Source organism: Brachycentrus maculatus, unplaced genomic scaffold (assembly GCF_059751285.1).
Source record: "Brachycentrus maculatus isolate JH-2025_06_01 unplaced genomic scaffold, ASM5975128v1 h1tg001230l, whole genome shotgun sequence".
NCBI lineage: Eukaryota > Metazoa > Arthropoda > Insecta > Trichoptera > Brachycentridae > Brachycentrus > Brachycentrus maculatus.
In genome coordinates, this window is record NW_028281912.1 from 9,893 (window position 1) to 28,706 (window position 18,814).

An 18,814-nucleotide genomic window follows, 5' to 3' on the forward strand; every position below is an offset into this window, starting at 1 on the left:
GTGTGTGTGTGTGTGTGTGTGTGTGTGTGTGTGTGTGTGTGTGTGTGTGTGTGTGTGTGTGTGTGTGTGTGTGTGTGTGTGTGTGTGTGTGTGTGTGTATGTGTGTGTGTGTGTGTGTGTGTGTGTGTGTGTGTGTGTGTGTATGTGTGTGTGTGTGTGAAAGACAGGTACTCTGAATAAAGATTGTGACGTGTGACGGGTACGTTATTTCGGTCGAAACTGGACTATCGATACGTCCACTTATTATATCCTGGAGGATTCCCATATCCAATAACAGACAAAATTATTAAATTAAATAGTATTTTTCTCACCTTGGCCGCAGTGGAGCTGGATGGTTCATCGAAGAGAGACCAGATTTTGGGCTTCAGTCTCTGCCACATGGAGAGCTCTCCAGCAAGGTAGGCTTCCTCATAGCCGAATATCCTGGCTATCTCCTCATCCGAGGGCTTCTCGCTGTCTATATCCAGAGTGTCGAGGATAGCAAGGGTCGTCTGAAAGACAAAGAAATAGGAATATATTGAAAATACTTCTCGATAGACCAAATGAAAAGAACGCCTTATCAATATGTCTTCGCAAATAATCTTCGTATAAAAAAAAACACTCTCCTTATCATAAATTATTTGATAATAATATAATAAAACCCCATTTCCGCACCCCAATGATGCATAGGTCACTGTGTCAAATAAACGCAGTGTTATCTTGATCGTTTACACATGAAGAAAAGGTGATCAGTCCTCCGCTTCAGGTACCAGTCCATGGTAATATTGAATAGATATTGCAGGTAAAATATCACTTAAATTTATTGTACCCCCCTTGGTAATCGAACCCGGCACCTCCAGAACGGTAGCCGAGCGTGCTGACCATTACACTACGAAGGCGGATTGTTTACTTTGTGTAATACCACTTTTATAAATATTTTTTCGTGACTACCGGTTTCGGCCTTTTACATAGGAAAAATATCGCGTAAATTTCCATATCCGAGTTACAGAACATCTAAGGTGCCTTGATAATAATAATTTTTCGGAATTTGCAAATCGCTGTACATCTAAAGACCATAATTTGAAAAAATCAAAGGGTAGGTTAGGTTAGGTAGGTTAGGAAATTATACATGTAAATAAAATAGATAGATATTCTAGCAAAATTAGAAATAAGTAAAGCAATCAATAAAGTATATTATTTCGAGAAATAAAAATAATTTGTGTTCTGATCCACTCACATTTAGTGTGAGTGGATCAGAACACAAACATTCACAATGTGAGTGGACATTCACAACATTCACAATGTGAGTGACATTCACAACATTCACAATGTGAGTGGATCAGAACACAAAGTATTTTTATTTCTCGAAATAATATATCAATATGATCCACAAAGTTAATGCTTTCAATATTCAAAACAATCAATAAAAACCTACCCATAATAAATAATCAACTAAATTTGATTCTGAGTCCACATTTGAAAATATTTCCATTGTGATTAATTTGTCTTCTTTCTGTCTTTCAAAAATTTTTTTATTCAAATGTCAAATCATAATAATTTTATTTTAATGACCTGATGATGGAATGATTTTCCGAAACCAGTTGTCACGAATAATTGTGGTATTACACAAAGTAAACAATGGTTGATAAGGAGAGTGTTTTATTACGATACCACAAAGTTATCAATGCTTTTAATATACAAAATATAATCATCGTATCTTCTACATCCATGCATCTTCTTATGCATTCCAATTATTCTGACTCCTGATGTAACTTATGTCTTTCAATTATCTGATAAACTTGATCACGCCAATTTTTCTACAGTTTTCCTGTGCTTTTGTATTTACCACTTTGCTCATAAATTTATTCAACAATTCTTTCTTCACTCATTCGATTTACATGCCCAAACATTTCAATACTCCTTTCTTGATTATATTGAAAATGTTTATCTTAGCCTTGCTTTTCTCATAAAAGTTGGTGACCTATGGTCAATACTATGTTGCTCAAAAAATCCATCTAAATTCCCACTCTATTATGTGGAAATGTAGATATTGTATTTAAATTTGATCGTGCTTTGTTCCTTTGAAGATTTTTTTTGTTATTATAGGTGTCGTAAGTTGAGATGAAACATGTTTCGATTTTATACAAAACAGATGAAAGTCAAACAGCCAAATCGATCCCACAACGACAGTCAAACAATATCCCTGGTAATATCCCTTTGAATAATATTTCCAAACGATTATTATTCAAATTTCCCTTTGAATAAGAATCGATTTGAAAACAAGCTCTTATCATGTGCATAATATTTTTGAATACCCTTTGCACCTGTTTTTAGAATACAGATGTAACGAATACATAAGAAAATCAATTATAATTTTTTATTAAATTTAAGTTTTGGACATCTCAACATAAATAAAGAATAAAATGGATGTCTGGGCATTTACGGGCTTTCGACCGTCATGGCTGGTTTAAGTGATCACTTTATACACGTGTAACAATCATTAATTCTACCAATGATGACAACCACGATACTGAAATTCTTGAAAATTCTATATGTATATGATCCAATTTCGAAACATTGCACATAAATTACTAGAATTTTCACTAGATACATCTATTAATCAGTTTTTTTTGAGCAGTAACTCTTATATTTGTATGTGATGTCTGAATCCTGGATTATAATCACATACATGAGAAACCGCTAAAAAATATCCTTTTCAAAAAAAAAAAATATTTATAGAAAATACAATTAAAATACAAATTTCCATTTCATTATTTCGTAGTCATACAGGAAAAAGTGACCAAGTGCATTCTTTACAACAACGTGATCATTGACGATTTGATATCTTACTAGCTTAATATTGCCCTGAAAAAATCGTAAAAGGATTTTAAACTTAAGTATAATATATTGACTTGGTAAAAATGACTAACTGTATTGGCGTTTATTTTGTTGCCAAGCAAAAGTGACTTGAATGGCCCTCCTGAACATTTTACGTTTTGTTAGGTAGTCACTTTCTCCTGTACGACTACGATTTGTAAAAAATATTTTTTTTATTTTTTATTCATCATTTATCAGAACACCAATGTGGAAAGCTTTATACTACAGGGCTTTTCGTAGTTTATACTGTACTCTCTCTACACAAGGAAATATAGGGAGCAGTAAGCCAGTCTGGGAAACTATTGTTAGCTCAAGGGTTAACAAGTCCCTTTCACAAAGTTCAATACCTTGGCACTTGTAGCATAATGCTGTTATCAAGAGTTCGCCTTTGATTCCACCCCGGCCCGATTGCTAAATTTAGACGCTAGTGAAATACGACGACATTTCGTCAAAAAGTGGATGAAACCGTATAATTGCAATCTGTTGTAGGGTTGAATTTAATTTAATTTAATATTAGTTTTCAAAAATTCATTTGAGAGTCGGTTTTCAGTTGAGTATAGAGCTTTCATTGGTTAAAAGGCTAAATACTTCATTAAACTACATACATATAACCTTTGAACCGCTCCACTATATACCAGTCAGACGAGATTCGTCCAAAAATTAAATTTATTTATTCTACCATATATTTTGTCAAATGTATGGTAGATAAAATTAAATTATACATGTATCACATATCATTTCTTGAAATTTTTTTGCAGATACTTTGTGGCACATTTTTTAAGATTTATAAAATAAAACAACGTATTTTAACCTTTAACCACATTTTATTGGTACTCTTTATCCAACCGGTTTCGACAAGAACCTTGTCATCATCAGGGTTTATGTACTAAATTCTAAAACATTGAAATACTCATAGTTAATTACCCTTCCCTTACCTAAAAATTCCACGCACTCCGTACACCATATGAAAATATGATTAAAAAAAACTCTTAATGTTGTTTTATTGTGCAATGCGTAGCGAATACGTCAATTATGAATGAGTAGCTCACAAGTTGTCATTCAGAGTTGACTAAAGTAAAAGTGCAACATTTTGAGTGTGTCCAAATACTTGTTCACAAATTTTGTGAACAAGTATTTGGACACACTCATAATGTTGTAAATAAATTATCTAGTCAAATTAAAAGCTTAAAAATAAAAATGAAAATGGTATTTTCTGGCGTTTCTCATGTGTGTGATTATAATCCAGGATTCGGACCTCACATTCTAATATAAGAGTTTCTGCTAACTAAAAAGCTTCTTAACATCTCACCAATAGATGTCTCTAGTGAAGTTCTAGTGATTCAAGAACAAGGTTTCTAAATTGGTTCATATATATAGAACTTCCGAGAATTTGAGTAGTGTGGTTGTCAATAATGGGTAGAATTGGTGAATGTTACACGTGTGTAAAGTGATCACTTGAACCAGCCTATGACGGTCGTCAGCCCCGTAAATGCCCAGACTTCCATATTCTTCTTCATCTTTGATGAGATGTCAAAAAATAATATGAAAATAACTCCTGTAAACGGAGATAATCCAGATTTTGCGAACAAGTATTTGGACACACTCAAAATGTTGTCTATTTTATTCATTAAAAAATAAGCACACTTCTTGTATATGGCAGCCTCCGTAGAGTAATGGTCAGCACGCTCGGCTACCCTTCTGGAGGTCCCAGGTTCGATACCCAGGGGGGGATTAAATCAATATAAGTGATTTTTTCACTCTAATATTTATTCAATTTACCCTAGACTGGAACCTGAAGCGGAGTGCTGATCACCTTTGCTTCATGTGTAAACGATCAAGATAACACTGCGTTTATATGACGCAGTGCCCTATGCCGTATGCCCTATTAGGGTGCAAATAAGTGTTTATTACGTTACTTGTTTATACTTTTTAATACCATTAAAAACAAAATAATAAAGATGAAATCAGACTGAATACGGTTCAAATGCGATCCCTCAGATGAATGTATGATAGCTGTTTTCGAATGGTGACATAAGGCTGAGATAAGTATTATCGAAAACAATCAGAAAGTCTTATTGAGATAGTTTGGTCACGTGTAACGAATGAGTGAAGGAAGAAATGTAAAGAAAATTATAAGATGAAAGAAGTTAGAAAAAGGAGCAGAAGAAGACCGAGGAAAACTTGTCATCATCAGGTAGCTGTCGTAATATTCGGCGGGTATGTATGAGGAGATGCATGAACGTGGAAGAGGCGAAGAATGTTTGCAAAGACAGAGTGGTGTGGCGTTCTATTTTCTCCGCCTACGGCAGCGCATGATGGTTAGTTAGTTTTTTTAGTCTACGTTTTGAAATATTCATCATACCATTCCACAAAGTTAATCCCAAACAAATAAATAATATGAAAAGTTTCTGTTTTCCAAATCATATTTCATATGAGAGAGTTTGACGTTCATCACACTGACAAGGTCGTTAATATAATCCTTTTTACGAGGTGATCATAATTTTTCACTTGGCACGAAATTGTGTAGGCCGGCGAGGTTGTATGACAAATTGAGGGTCCTTCAAGGCATCGTTGGGGTGAAATGTGATTTTCATCAATTTTGACCACAGAATTTATTCATTTTCCACATTAATGATTTTTCCAGTGCGTTACGTTCGCAACGCAAAATGACTGAATTTTAAAATGAAAATAAAAATAAAAAACGAACAGTCTTTCAATTCACCAATAATGTGATTTTCATAAATTTTGACGAGAGAATTTTTTATTTTTTATATGAACGATTTTTTCAGTGCGTTACGTGTGCTAGGTACTCAAAATTAATGAAACCTGAAAATAAACATTCAGTCTTTTAATACACCAATGCTGTGATCGAAAAATTTATGCATTTTTCACAACAATGTTTTTTTAAAAATGAAAATTTAAGTTTATATATTTTTTTTAAAAATTCTTTGATAATTTAGGTCTTCATTTTATTAGGCTATATATTGAAATAATGTGTGGGTATATTTTTTATTAATTTATGTATTTAATTTGTGGTAAGTATAAAAAATGTTAGCATGCAGTGCATGTCAGATTTCGGCCTTTAGTGCATGTTGTTTTACAAACGTTAGTGCATTTTGGTCCATGGGCCGACTAAAAACGCATGTGATTAAAATTTTGTATAGTTGTATGTGTATGAATAATGCTATGGTAGTGACGTGTAGTATCGTTTGCATGCTGGTGTCCTGACGAAGAGAAGGGTAGGTCTCGAAGCCGGTAAACAAAAATCTCAGTAAATATGTGTATATTTTATGTAACAAACTTATTTTTTAAAGTGCACAATTTTTTATACAAAAGATAAAGTTTCACATAAAATTTATTCCCCAATACTAAAACACACATCCAAAAAGTAGTTCTGATCGATAATACAATTTGAACTTTCGAGAAAACAAAAGATTATTCGTACATTTTCCCATATAACTTATGGTACACAAGATTCCCGACACGTGTGATGGAATATCGAATGTGTAAATTCTGAAAAAGATACCTATTCGAAGTTTCGGCAAAATGTGGAGTTGCTTCAACAAGTTTAACGAGTTTTGCTATTCTGGCTTCTCGGTTTCCAATGAGATTGTTTTACTAAGGAAATTGGATTAGCCCAGATGTACGGAGAACTTGGGCGAGCATAGATCTTATATATTTTATAATAGTATACTATGATATCTCTAAAACTAGACGCATTTGAGATGTAGTGCTGGAGGAAAAGTTTGGCAATTCCATGGTCAGTAAAGAGAACAAACGCATCGATCTTGGAGCAGATGAAGATCATGGATAGTCTTTCGATTTTTTGCCGAAGACGTTCACAAGTTCTTCGGTCACATTGCTCGTAGACCACTAGACAACCTGAAAAGGCTTGTCATAACCAGAGGCCTAGAGGGTCGGAGAGCTAGAGTTAGACCTCCAACCCGATCATAAGCCTCTCCGTAGCGTGAGCTCTAAAAGCTGGACAATGCAGGGAACAATTGGGAAGTGTTGTCCAAGGTTCCTGAGAAAGCCAGCAGAAGGGTCGCGATCTTCAAAAATTAGGGAAACGACCGGAGATCTCTTCTTCTTTCTGGCTTCATTCCAACTTATCGTCTTTGCAAAATTTTTGTGTCAGCTCTCTTCGTCCTCAGGTTGTACGTCCTTCTATCACATACAACGTTACCTAGGCCATGCCTTCGAATCATGTTATCTTTCTGTAGTATCCATGATTTTTTTTGGCTTTCCTCTAGATGTTTTTCTGGGACGATCCATGGCGATCGCCTGATTTTAAATATGTTCAGGTTCTCTATGTCATGTATGTTCATGCCATCTCAATTGCTCTTCCCATACCTTATTATTGATGTAAGTAATACTCACTTTAACAATTTTAAGAAAAACAGTAAAAAAAATATTAGACGAATTTATTAGGACATAGACGCAGAGAAAGACCGAGGAAAACTTAAAATTTTTCACCATACGTCAAGATATAACATAGAACAGTTAAAATAAAATTAATATAAGATACATGATGTAAATTTTAATCATTTTAATCGTTAGATATGATAAGGGATGCTGGCGGAAACAGCTGACCTGATAAGGGTACAAACGAAAGTTGACGGTGACAGTGAAGGGATGAGGGAAGTCTGAAAACTTTTCAGTTCTAAATCGTAGGGGAAAGCCCAGATGAATTAAATACACCCTATTATTACAACTTAACTCATTACCATATACAAGTGTGAAATCATTCGAGTCTAGGTAAGAATGGTTATGAAATTATGCATTTAAATAGTAGGTACCTAAAATGTTAAAAAATGTTTTTATTATTTTCTCACAATATCTTTATTTGCACCCTAATGGTGCATAGGGCACTGGATCATATAAATACAGTGTTATCTTGATTGTCAACACACGAAAGAAAGGTGACCAGCCCTCCGCTTCAGATACCAGAATGAATGAATGTAGAAGAGGCAAAGAATGTTTGCAAAAACAGAGTGGTGTGGCGTTCGATTCTCTCTGCCTACCCCTGCGGGGAAGCGGCGTGATGGTTAGTTAGTTTTTTTTTTTTTTTAAGTAAATAAATCACACATTTACTTAACCTCCCATGGGAATCAAACCCGGGACCCCAAGTACGGTAGCCAAGCGTCCTGATCATTACACTATACAGGCGGACACTTAAAGAGTTACTTTAAAGAATATCTTTAAAGATTTAGATTTTTAATTATATACTGTATGTATGCACAAATAAATTTAAAATATTAATATTAATTTTTTTAGGGAAAAGAGGAAAGAACGGTAAACCAAATTTATGAGGCAAATGTAATTGGAAAAAGGAGCAGAGGAAGACCGAAAAAACTTGCCAAATACTTGAGGGCGGTCAGGTTAGGAGTCGAAACAATCGGTAGGTATGTATGAGGAGATGCATGAACGTGGAAGAGGCGAAGAATGTTTGTAAAGACAGAGTGGTGTGGCGTTCTATTCTCTCTGCCTACCCTTGCGGTGAAGCGGAGTGATAGTGAGTTTGTTAGTTAATATTTAATTAATTTTTAAAATCCCTATTAATTAGTAAATTCAACGTCCTAAAATGATCAAAGCTTTATTTCTATCAGTTTTTAATTATAAAGGTTATTTTCCTCTCCCATTATTGGTAAACCAATAGAAAATGTCCCTTATTTTAAAATGTTTTCATTAATTTGATGTCCTTCAATATTTTTTCATCTCAATGTATCCCTTTTCAAATCCAGTTTAGCAATTTTCCCGACGGTTAAACTGTACAGCGGGCAGCTGCCTTTAATTAGAAAAGTAATCAGACTTTTCGATTATGGGGTGTTAATTCCTGATAAAATGATTTAATCCAGAGAACTCTTAATCTGAAAAGGGCTTTTAAATTGTATTGAATTTAGTTTTTTTTCTCCTTTTTTTAACATCATTTTGTTTTATCCTACCCTACCTGGTTTAAGAGGGGAATTTAAAATTCCCCCTTAACAATGTTTCGATAAATTTTGATTGACATTCTTTAAAATAATATTTAAATTAATACTATTTTATTTGCTTAACCTTTTTTTTCTGGAATGACATGTTCATTATTTAATAATAAAACAATTGTTATTAAAAATATGACTCGTTTTGAGAATTACAGATGATTTCATCGAAAGTAATTTCAAAAACGTGTGTAATCAATCACCTGTCGATGAAAAATTCTGTAATTATCGAAACTAGAGCGTAAAATGAAATTAAACCATTTAGTAGTATAAAACAAATGTTTATTTTTTAAAATATATTCTTTCAAAAATTATACATTTTTTTGTTGTAAAACATTTAAAACTTAATAATAAAAAACGTAATATTCAAATAATATTTTGCTAAATAATCTAGCAATTCATAGTAAAATCCATCCATATCTGATTCCATAGGTCGAAATGATTGATATTGCGATGGATTTAAACATGAAATGACCTGAGAATATTATGAAATATGTATGAGTTCCAAAGAATTGAGTAGTGTGGTTGTCAATCATGGGTAGGATGGTGAATGTAACACGTGTTTGAAGTGATCAATTGAACCAGGTTTTAACACGTCATAAGCCAAGACTTCTATATTCTTGTTCACCTATATTGATAAATTCTTTCCTTATATTTATATATTCCTATTTACAGTTCCCAGTCGGATCACCAGGACAACTGACTCTAGCACTTCTCTAAACTCTAAACAAACTTCCTATATTTATCGTTCATCTAATTTGATTAATATGGGGATTCTGATATGTACTACTCGTAATTTTCAGCGCTGATATTGCCTTCATTATAACTCATTATATCTCGACATTTATATCGTGGTGTGTCCTTAGTTTCACACAATTTGCCTTTGACTTGAGCTTTGATCTTTATTTTTTCCCCCTTTTCATCCCTCCCGTTCCTCTTCAAGGTATTTTCATAAATTTACAAATGTGGGATTTTGTAATTGGAAAAGTACAAGTACTTATTTTTTGTAACTCATTTTTGTATGTAAATCACTTGATTTACGTTACTATTCTGAAAAATTCCCAAATAAAAAAAAACGAGATATGAATATAAATTGTTTTATAAATAAATTAAAAAAACACTCTCTGTATCATCCATTGTTCAGTTTGTGTAATACCACTTTTCTAAACACTTATTCGTGACTAACGGTTTATGAAAATCATTCCAACATCAGGTCATCAAACAAAATTTTTACGATTTGACATTTGTATAAAAATAAAATTTTAATAGAAAAAAAGAAGATCAATTAATCAGAATGGGATTATTTTTAAAAGAGGATTCAAAGTCAAATTTAGTTTTATTATTTTGAGAAATAAAAAGACTTAAATAAAAAGTCTTTTTATTTCTCAAAATAATATATCAATATGATCCACAAAGTTAATGTTTTCAATATTCAAAACATTAAAATTAGTTGGGTATTTATCAAGGGTAAGTTTTTATTGATCGTTTTACTTATTTTTAATTTTTCTGGATTATCTAAACAAAGACCAAATTATCTACACAAAGTGAACAATGGATGATAAAGAGAGTGTTTTACTACCATACCATAAAGTTATCAATATATTAAATATAAGTATTAACGTTAAAAAACCCCTTTAGAAAAAGCATGTTTTTCAATCTGATTGCGATTTATAGCTGGGTGAATGGAATCAAAGTAGCTTTTGATCCATTCACATGGGAAGGCTTGCGAATGAGAGCAATTCTATTAAAGCTCCATCCCCGTTCTGTTGGTGTGCCAAGATGGCGGAACTACTACCACTAGCCTCACTGCTAATTACGGGAAAATTGAATTACAACCCTTACCATTGGCCATACTCGTCTGACTCGGCCAAAGGAGAAATTGATGAGATTCCAAGAGATTTATATTAAACCGCCATTAGAAAACCTATGGGGGAGGCGTAGTTAAGTGAACGCCAAAAGTTAGCGGTGTTATCGTATTTCGGTTTGATTTTTTGCTGGGAATTGCAGGCATTAACAATTCGTTATGGAGCGATATAGTTTTTTTATGCATAAATGTATATATGTGTGTGTAAATGTGTGTCTGTATGTCTATTTATTGTATTATTTATTAATTTGTCATTAACTTAGTAGAAAAACATGACCATTTAATTTAAAAATAAAACAATTGTAAAAGATCATTCATTTAGTTCATTAACGTAAACACGACTATTTTTGGGAATTTAAGATGTTAAAGTCACCAGTTTGTATATTAACCTGTTGTTGAGAATATTTGTATTTCTCGAAACAAGTCATGTTTACATAAATAAACTCGTAAAGCGGTCCGTTTTACAAACATGTGTTTTTTTTATCAAAATATTACCTACAGGGTAAAAAATCAAGCCTGTGACACTTATACTGATTCTGTGACTAAATAATGACAAATTATATTCGTCACAAGGTAATGAGTGACACGAAAAATAGTTAAAATTAATTGAAAACTAAAAATTAGTGAAAACACGTAGAATACCACTTTTTAAGTTTATTAATGGAAGATTCTCAACATCAGTCCATTCCAGTTTCAACTGTTGATGAGAACATCTGTAGTTTTAAAACCTAGTCGTTTCAACATGAATAAACTCATAATTAATCTTATACAAATGTTTAATTTTTTTTATTTTTAAAAGGTTTTTATTGAAATTTCATCCACAACATAAATAATCAAGTATCTTATACGAATACTGCTTCTGAAACTTAATATTGACATTTAATATTCCACAAAAGGTCATGACACGTGATAAAGTAGAAATTGTCTAGATAGAGTTAAAACTAATATTGTAAATCTTTTCAGCTCCAAAAATACCTAGTTTGGCATGGAGAACGCCTCACTTCAGCCCTATCCCGACGTTTATTATTAAGTTGGAAGGGGTGTCACTTTCGCGCAGACGTTAACGTGTCGGGTAGTTTTATTTTGCGCAATTTTACTCGACGTTTACGAAAAACAACATTTTTTCATTACCCTGCACATGATGGGTTTGCAGAAAATGTAACGGACGTACTTGAACGGCGTGATTAATACGTCACGACATTCACATCGCATTTCACCCAAAGCGTATATTTAAATTTTCCGAACTTCCGCTCACCGTACTAAATTATTTTGTTTTATGTTGTTGTTTAATTTTATGCTTTCAATAACTTAATGAGTAATTGGATCGTATTGTCAACATAAATAATATTTAAAGCATTTATTTTGTGTTCACAATACTTACAAAACTTGCATTCATTTTTACATTTTTTTTTACATAAATGTTAGTAATATTAGTTTATAACCACTCGCCGAGATTTTCATGTCTACCGGTTTCAAGACGTACCCATCTTTTCGTCAGGATAAGAGATTGGTTCTTTTGAACATGTTAAAAACATAAAGATAAATAATAGTCTATACATGAATCATTGCATGTAAAAATTAAAAAATATAAATATTGGAAGCAAAATAATCATTTTCAATATCTCTTCACAGATGAAGAAGAATATGGAAGTCTGGGCATTTACTGGGCTTATGTTCGTCATAAGCATGGTAAAGTGATCACTTTAAACAATGTTTACACTTATAACATTTAACAATTCTACCCATGATTAACAACCACACTACTCAATATTAGGAACTCCTATTATTATATATTGATCAAACTCGTGACACAGTACATGTGAGTTCACAACAGCCATCTATATTGGAATAGGGAGAGCTTGTATTAAGCAAAGGCTCTTTTAATTTGTTTGTAATCTTGAATTAAATAAAAAAAAATAAACTCAACATGCTGTAAACCAAAAAGATCAATTTGGCTTTTGTATACAGGCTTAGCTGTGTTTCTTACGTTGCTGAAAGAGGAGGAGATCTGCAGGCGCTGGTGAAAAAAATGACTACTAACAAACATTTTAAATAGGTACTAAACATATTCGATGATGGTTTTTTTCGGTCTTTATCTGCTTCAATTTTTAATGACTTACTCCTTATAAATTTATTTTACTATCCTTTCTTCACTCAATCTATTCTCATTCGTATATCCTTTTCTCCACAAGGGAGTTCTTTATTACATTTTGACATCTCAGCATACATGAAAAATAATTTAAAAGTCTGTTTGTTTACAAGGCTTATGACCTCTTAACGTCTGGTATAAATGATCTCTTTGTAAAATTCAAAAACTTTGTTTTAACCACTTTTTTATTATTAGTACACTTTAACCTACCGGCTTTGACAAGAACCTTGTCATCATCAGGGTTTATTAAATTCTTAAACATGAAACACATTAACGTTTAAGAAACATTAAATGACCTATTATTTTTTGACATCTCATCAAAGATGAAGAAGAATATGGAAGTCTGGGCATTTACGGGGCTTACGACCGTCATAGGCTGGTTTAAGTGATCACTTTACACACGTGTAACATTCACCAATTCTACCCATTATTGACAACCACACTACTCAAATTTTTGGAAGTTCTATATATATGAACCAATTTAGAAACTTTGTTCTCGAATCATTAGAACTTCACTAGAGACATCTATTGGTGAGATGTAAAGAAGCTTTTTTATTAAGCAGAAACTCTTATGAGTATGTGAGATCCGAATCCTGGATTATAATCACGCACATGAGAAACGCCAGAAAATACCATTTTCATTTTTATTATTAAGCTTATAATTTGACCAGATAATTTATTTACAACATTTTGAGTGTGTCCAAATACTTGTTCACAAAATCTGGATTATCTCCAATTACAGGAGTTATTTTCATATTATTTTTTGACATCTCATCAAAGATGAAGAAGAATATGGAACAGACTTCCATATTCTTCTTCATCTTTGATGAGATGTCAAAAAATAATATGAAAATAACTCCTGTAATTGGAGATAATCCAGATTTTGTGAACAAGTATTTGGACACACTCAAAATGTTGTAAATTAAATGACCTCTTTACACGCGTGTAACATTCACTATTCTACACATGATTGACAACCAAGCTAATAATTTTTTGTAATTCATATATTTCATATAATGTTTTTTTGGGATTCTAACGTTGTCGTCTATATTCTTACACTTTAATCTTTAGTTAGGTGATTCGCTCTCTATCGCTGCTGAAGATGGAACTTTCCAGAATCGCCTTTCGTCTCAAAAACTACAAACAATTAGCCTTTGGTCTCGCTAAGATAAATACATAAACTCCTAATCTCACTTTGTTCAACGTAAATACGGCTGTGGCATTGTTGAGCGGATACCGTGAAATTGGACTCAGTAAGAAATGTTTAGCTAAAAGATCCCAATATTATGTGGGTAAAAGAGTATTTGTTTTTTTTTAATAAATTTTGAACTGCTCTTTATTTTTCCCCTCAGTTTTAAAATCTTAATAATACAAACACTTCTTCGGTTCAATTAAATTAAATCAATTCTTTTCAATTTTTTCAATAATTATTATATTCATTACAAACTAATATTTGAGGTGTTACATTAAAAATATAAAATTAAAAAGTAAGCAAAAAGACTCTTGTTAAAGATATAGAAGAATTCCGCTTCGAAATACTCCTTCAAACACATGTAACAGATCAATATCCAAGTGATATTGTTCAACATAGCAGTAGCTCTTCTTCTCCGTCTTACTCCTCATTACTGAGGGTTGTTACTCTTGTGGAAGCAATGATTCTTCTCCAGTTATCCCTTGACTGCGCTGCAGGTAGCGCTTTAACCACCGAGGTGCCTGCTGCTGCCTTAACTTGATTGGTCCATAGTATGGAAGAGCTTCCTCTCACTTTCATCCCTTCCAGGATGCTAATCACAACCATTTGTTACAGGTTATCCTGTATGCTACGCGCAACGTGTCCAAAGAACTGAAGAATCTGTTGTGTACAGACACTGGCCAGAGCCAAGCCATCCAAGTGTAACTGCTGATAAATAGACTCGTCTGTGTTTAACAATCCAACACCACATTTTGAATGCATCAATTTTTCCTTTCTGCTATTTTTATGGTCCATGTTTCAGCAGCATAAAGAAGCTTTGTCTTGGTGCTGTTACTCACACATCGGTCTTTCCAGATTTTGTCTAGCTTAAACATGACACGTCGGTAATGGCGAATATTTAATGAAATCATTGAAAATGGTATAATAAACAAATCAAAAGATGGACTCGTTGGTCCGTGTAGCTATCAAGTATATAGACGCAACACCATTCAATTAGTTTTGAGAACCAAACTGTGATAAAATGAATGTAAATAAAGTTCTCTATCTCACAAGATAATAATAATTCTAATTGGAACAGTTTTTTGTTCTCGGGCAACGTTCATAAAGCGGGCAAATATTCATAAAATGAGAACGCAATGAGAATTACTTGAGTTGTATGAAACTACCAGTTTTAATTAAAAATATTCGCGTCCTTTTTCAGGGACGGCATTAATTAAGTTTAATTATTCCGTCGCTGTTTTTTTAAAAGTTTTTTTTTTCTAATAACCCTAGCGAGGAATTTTGTCAATAAAGAATGAAAATCTTAATCATATCCAAGAAACACATTTTTTTTAAAAAACATTTAATTTCTTAATTAAAATTATTACGTTCTTTAAAAATCACTATAAATATTTTATTAAAACTTAATTCTAATGTCAACCGGTTAAAAAGCTTTGAAACCGGTAGAAATTATAGTTAAATCATGATATAATATTTAAAGAGATTTTAAAACAATGTTAAATTTAAATTTTAAAATGGAAAATCACAAAGCTTTAAATATAAATTATATATTTTACACTAGTTTTATGACTATAAATTGGAATCAAATAAGACGTTAGTTTTACTATTCACCTGTAGATAAAAACATCAGTAGTTTTCAAAACTAGTCATGTGTAATGAATTATAACTCATTAAGTGGTATTCAGTGTACCTAAGGTATTAAGTGGTACCTATAAGGGTCAAGTATTTAATTTAAAAAAAGAAGACATGTAAGACCGATTACCAAATAAGGGGAGGAGACTAGAGATAATACAGCGACAAGTAAATCTCTTCTACAAACTTCAGAAATGACGACATTCAGGTGAATAACCGGAAATACTTTAAGAGAACGAATAAGAAACACGGAAATTCAAAAATGTATAGTATGTAGGATATATTCAGATGGGGAAGACAGCGAAGACGATTCTGGAATGCTCATGTCAATAGAAATCAAGAAAATAGTCTGACTCGAATTGATCTTCAAGAGAATCCAGACAGAAGAAAATCTGGAAGACCTTCAAAGTGATGGCGTGACAGCTGGTAGTCTACATCACAAGAGACGGAAAACGGAACAGACAGATCTTCGGATCTATGAGAAGGAAGATGAAGAAGAAGAATTCTTAAATTTATTTACTATTCATCGTACACATAATTAAAAAAAAATACAATAATTTGATTAATTGATGCGGCAGTCACTTTGTAGTAAAGTGTATTTTTAATTAATGTATATAAATGTATATTTACTTTGTAAATACCATTTTTTCTTAAAATCTACTGTGACACATGTTTCAATGCATTTCGCATAATTTTCAAATACGATGTTTGAAAATGATGCGGAATGCATCGAAACACGTGTCACAGTAGATTTAAAAGAAGGTAATATTTAACAAGTAATACATTAATTAAAAATACAATACTTTGCCCTCACTGAGTTTTCTGAATTTTCTGAAAAAAATATTCACATTATTTTGGATATGTACAAATCCTTGTTCACATAGCCCTGTAAATATCTACACTGCATATTCTTCTTCGTATAAGTTGCGATGTCCAAATATTAGAAAATTGTTTATGACGTGCAATCAAATACGACATGGCCGAATGAAATGATCTATGAGGTGACTTAAAAGTGGTCGGGTCGGAAGTCGGAATAATCCGCGGGTATGTTGAATGCATGAATGTGAAAGAGGCAATGATTGTACGCATAGACATATTGGGATGGCGTTCTATTTTCTCTGCCTACCGCTGTGGGAAAGTGGCGTGATGGTTGGTTAGTAAGTTAGTTAGAGCTTTTAAACATAAAAAAATGAATCCAGAACAATCCTGATTGCATAAAAGGAAATTTTACAGGAGAGGCAAGGAAATATAATTAGAATTTAACTTTGTTTTAAAAATCACTATAAATATTTTATTATAACTTAATTAGAATGTTTGTCAATTTCAAAGCTAACCGCTTCTTTATCAAGACAGATTTATAGTTAAATACTTTGTACTTAACAAAATTCAAAATATTTTGACGGTTATCAAAAGAGCTTCGGTAGATCTCACAGGCTTTATTTTTTTGTGTTGATTAGCAGTCACAGTCAAAAGGGATCAGGGATGTTCAAATCTGATGTTCAAATATAAAAAGAGGCTTTAAAACTTTTGAGAGGGGATCTCTCAATATTTTTAGTAGTTCTTCTAATTGATTTGGCTGTCATATTATGGTGGTCTATCCAGGAAAATTATATTAAAATTTCTGCATAGGTTAGGTTAGGTAAGCTTAGGTTAGGTAAGGTAAGGTTAGGTTAGGTGAGAAAGTATTATTCAATATTTAATATTACCTGTGTATCCCTATGGATGCTGTATGTAGACCAGCAACATGGTTCCACTTGATTAGAGTCCAGACCCCAAAATTCCAGTTCCTCTTCGAAGAGCGGTCCACAGACATTTGTTGGGTAATGTAGTTTCCCTGTTCTAAAATAATAAAAAAAATAAATTATAAGACAACTTTTGAGTTTATTAATGTAACGACTAGTTTCGAGAACTTCTGATGTTCTTATCAACAGATGAAAATATTAATGGTTTTAACAAAGATTTTTCAATTATTTTGGATTTTTAATGTCTACTACCTCCCCACCAAATATTATTTCACTAGTTCTAGTCTTCATTGCTATGCATTAAACTTTCTAAATTGCATTAAGTGGCATCGCGACGAAGCATCTCATACATATTTAATTAAAACTTTCTACAGACTATAAATTTGAAAACGTTAAATTTGTAATGACAAGAATGTTAAAAAAAATTCCGTTTGAAATTCATTAACATGATATTTCACAAAACCGACCTTTTTTCGTTTTTATATAAGGTATATAGTATGAAGAAAATTGAAAGTGAAAATTTTATATTATTTTCAAAATTTACTGACCATTATTTATTAAAATCAATGACACGTGTTTCGATACATTCGGAGTCATTATCAATTAAAGTTTTTTTCATAATGATGCTGATTGTATCCAAACAGGTGTGTAGAATAGATTTCGAGAAAAGTGGTATTTATCATGTAGAATAGAAATTAAATATACATACACTAAGTGACGATAAATGAGATAGTTAAAATTTTTATAGATCTCATAAACGAGAAGTATAATAAATAAATAAGTTTGAAAAATCACTTGGTCGCAGATAAATGAAATTGCATATCATGAATTTTTAGCACCTGAAATCATCAAACTTAGGTAATATACAACCAAATTTCTATTCTGTATATGTATATGTGTTTACCTGCATCTTTATTGTTTCTGTAAGCTTGTTGTGTTCCCATCTAATTGATAAAAACATCAAAACTATTTGTATTGAACGGTATTTCGTTTATTGTAATATGTTTTTTATTGTTTGTGAACCGTAAATAAAAAATAAAATAAAATAAATATATCACCTACCGCTGAATTTATTCTCTTTTATAAATTTGTGATTTTCGCAAAGTCCTTCTATACTTTTCCACAAAAAGGGAATTAAGCTTCAAAGAGTTGTGTTGTAAATAAAAACGTGTAAGTCATTTACGACGATATAAAATTAAGTCTCAAAGGACACATTCGAGTCATAAATTATTCATTATACTTAATTCTTGGAACATTTTGCAATTCACATATAAAAGGAAATGGTTCCCGTATTTAAACGGTTCATTTCGTCACCAATTTTGTCTTATTTTTTTTTGATTTCTTAATATGATATTTTATGACATATATTTAATTAATTAATTTTTATTTTATCATGCA

At 32.1% G+C, this 18,814-nt stretch overlaps 1 pseudogene; it reads right to left on the reverse strand.

Moving 5' to 3' along the window:
* Positions 1-224: 224 nt before the first annotated feature.
* Positions 225-17,546, reverse strand: LOC148299267 (potassium voltage-gated channel protein Shaw pseudogene; annotated as a pseudogene).
* Between the last annotated feature and the right edge of the window lie 1,268 nt (positions 17,547-18,814).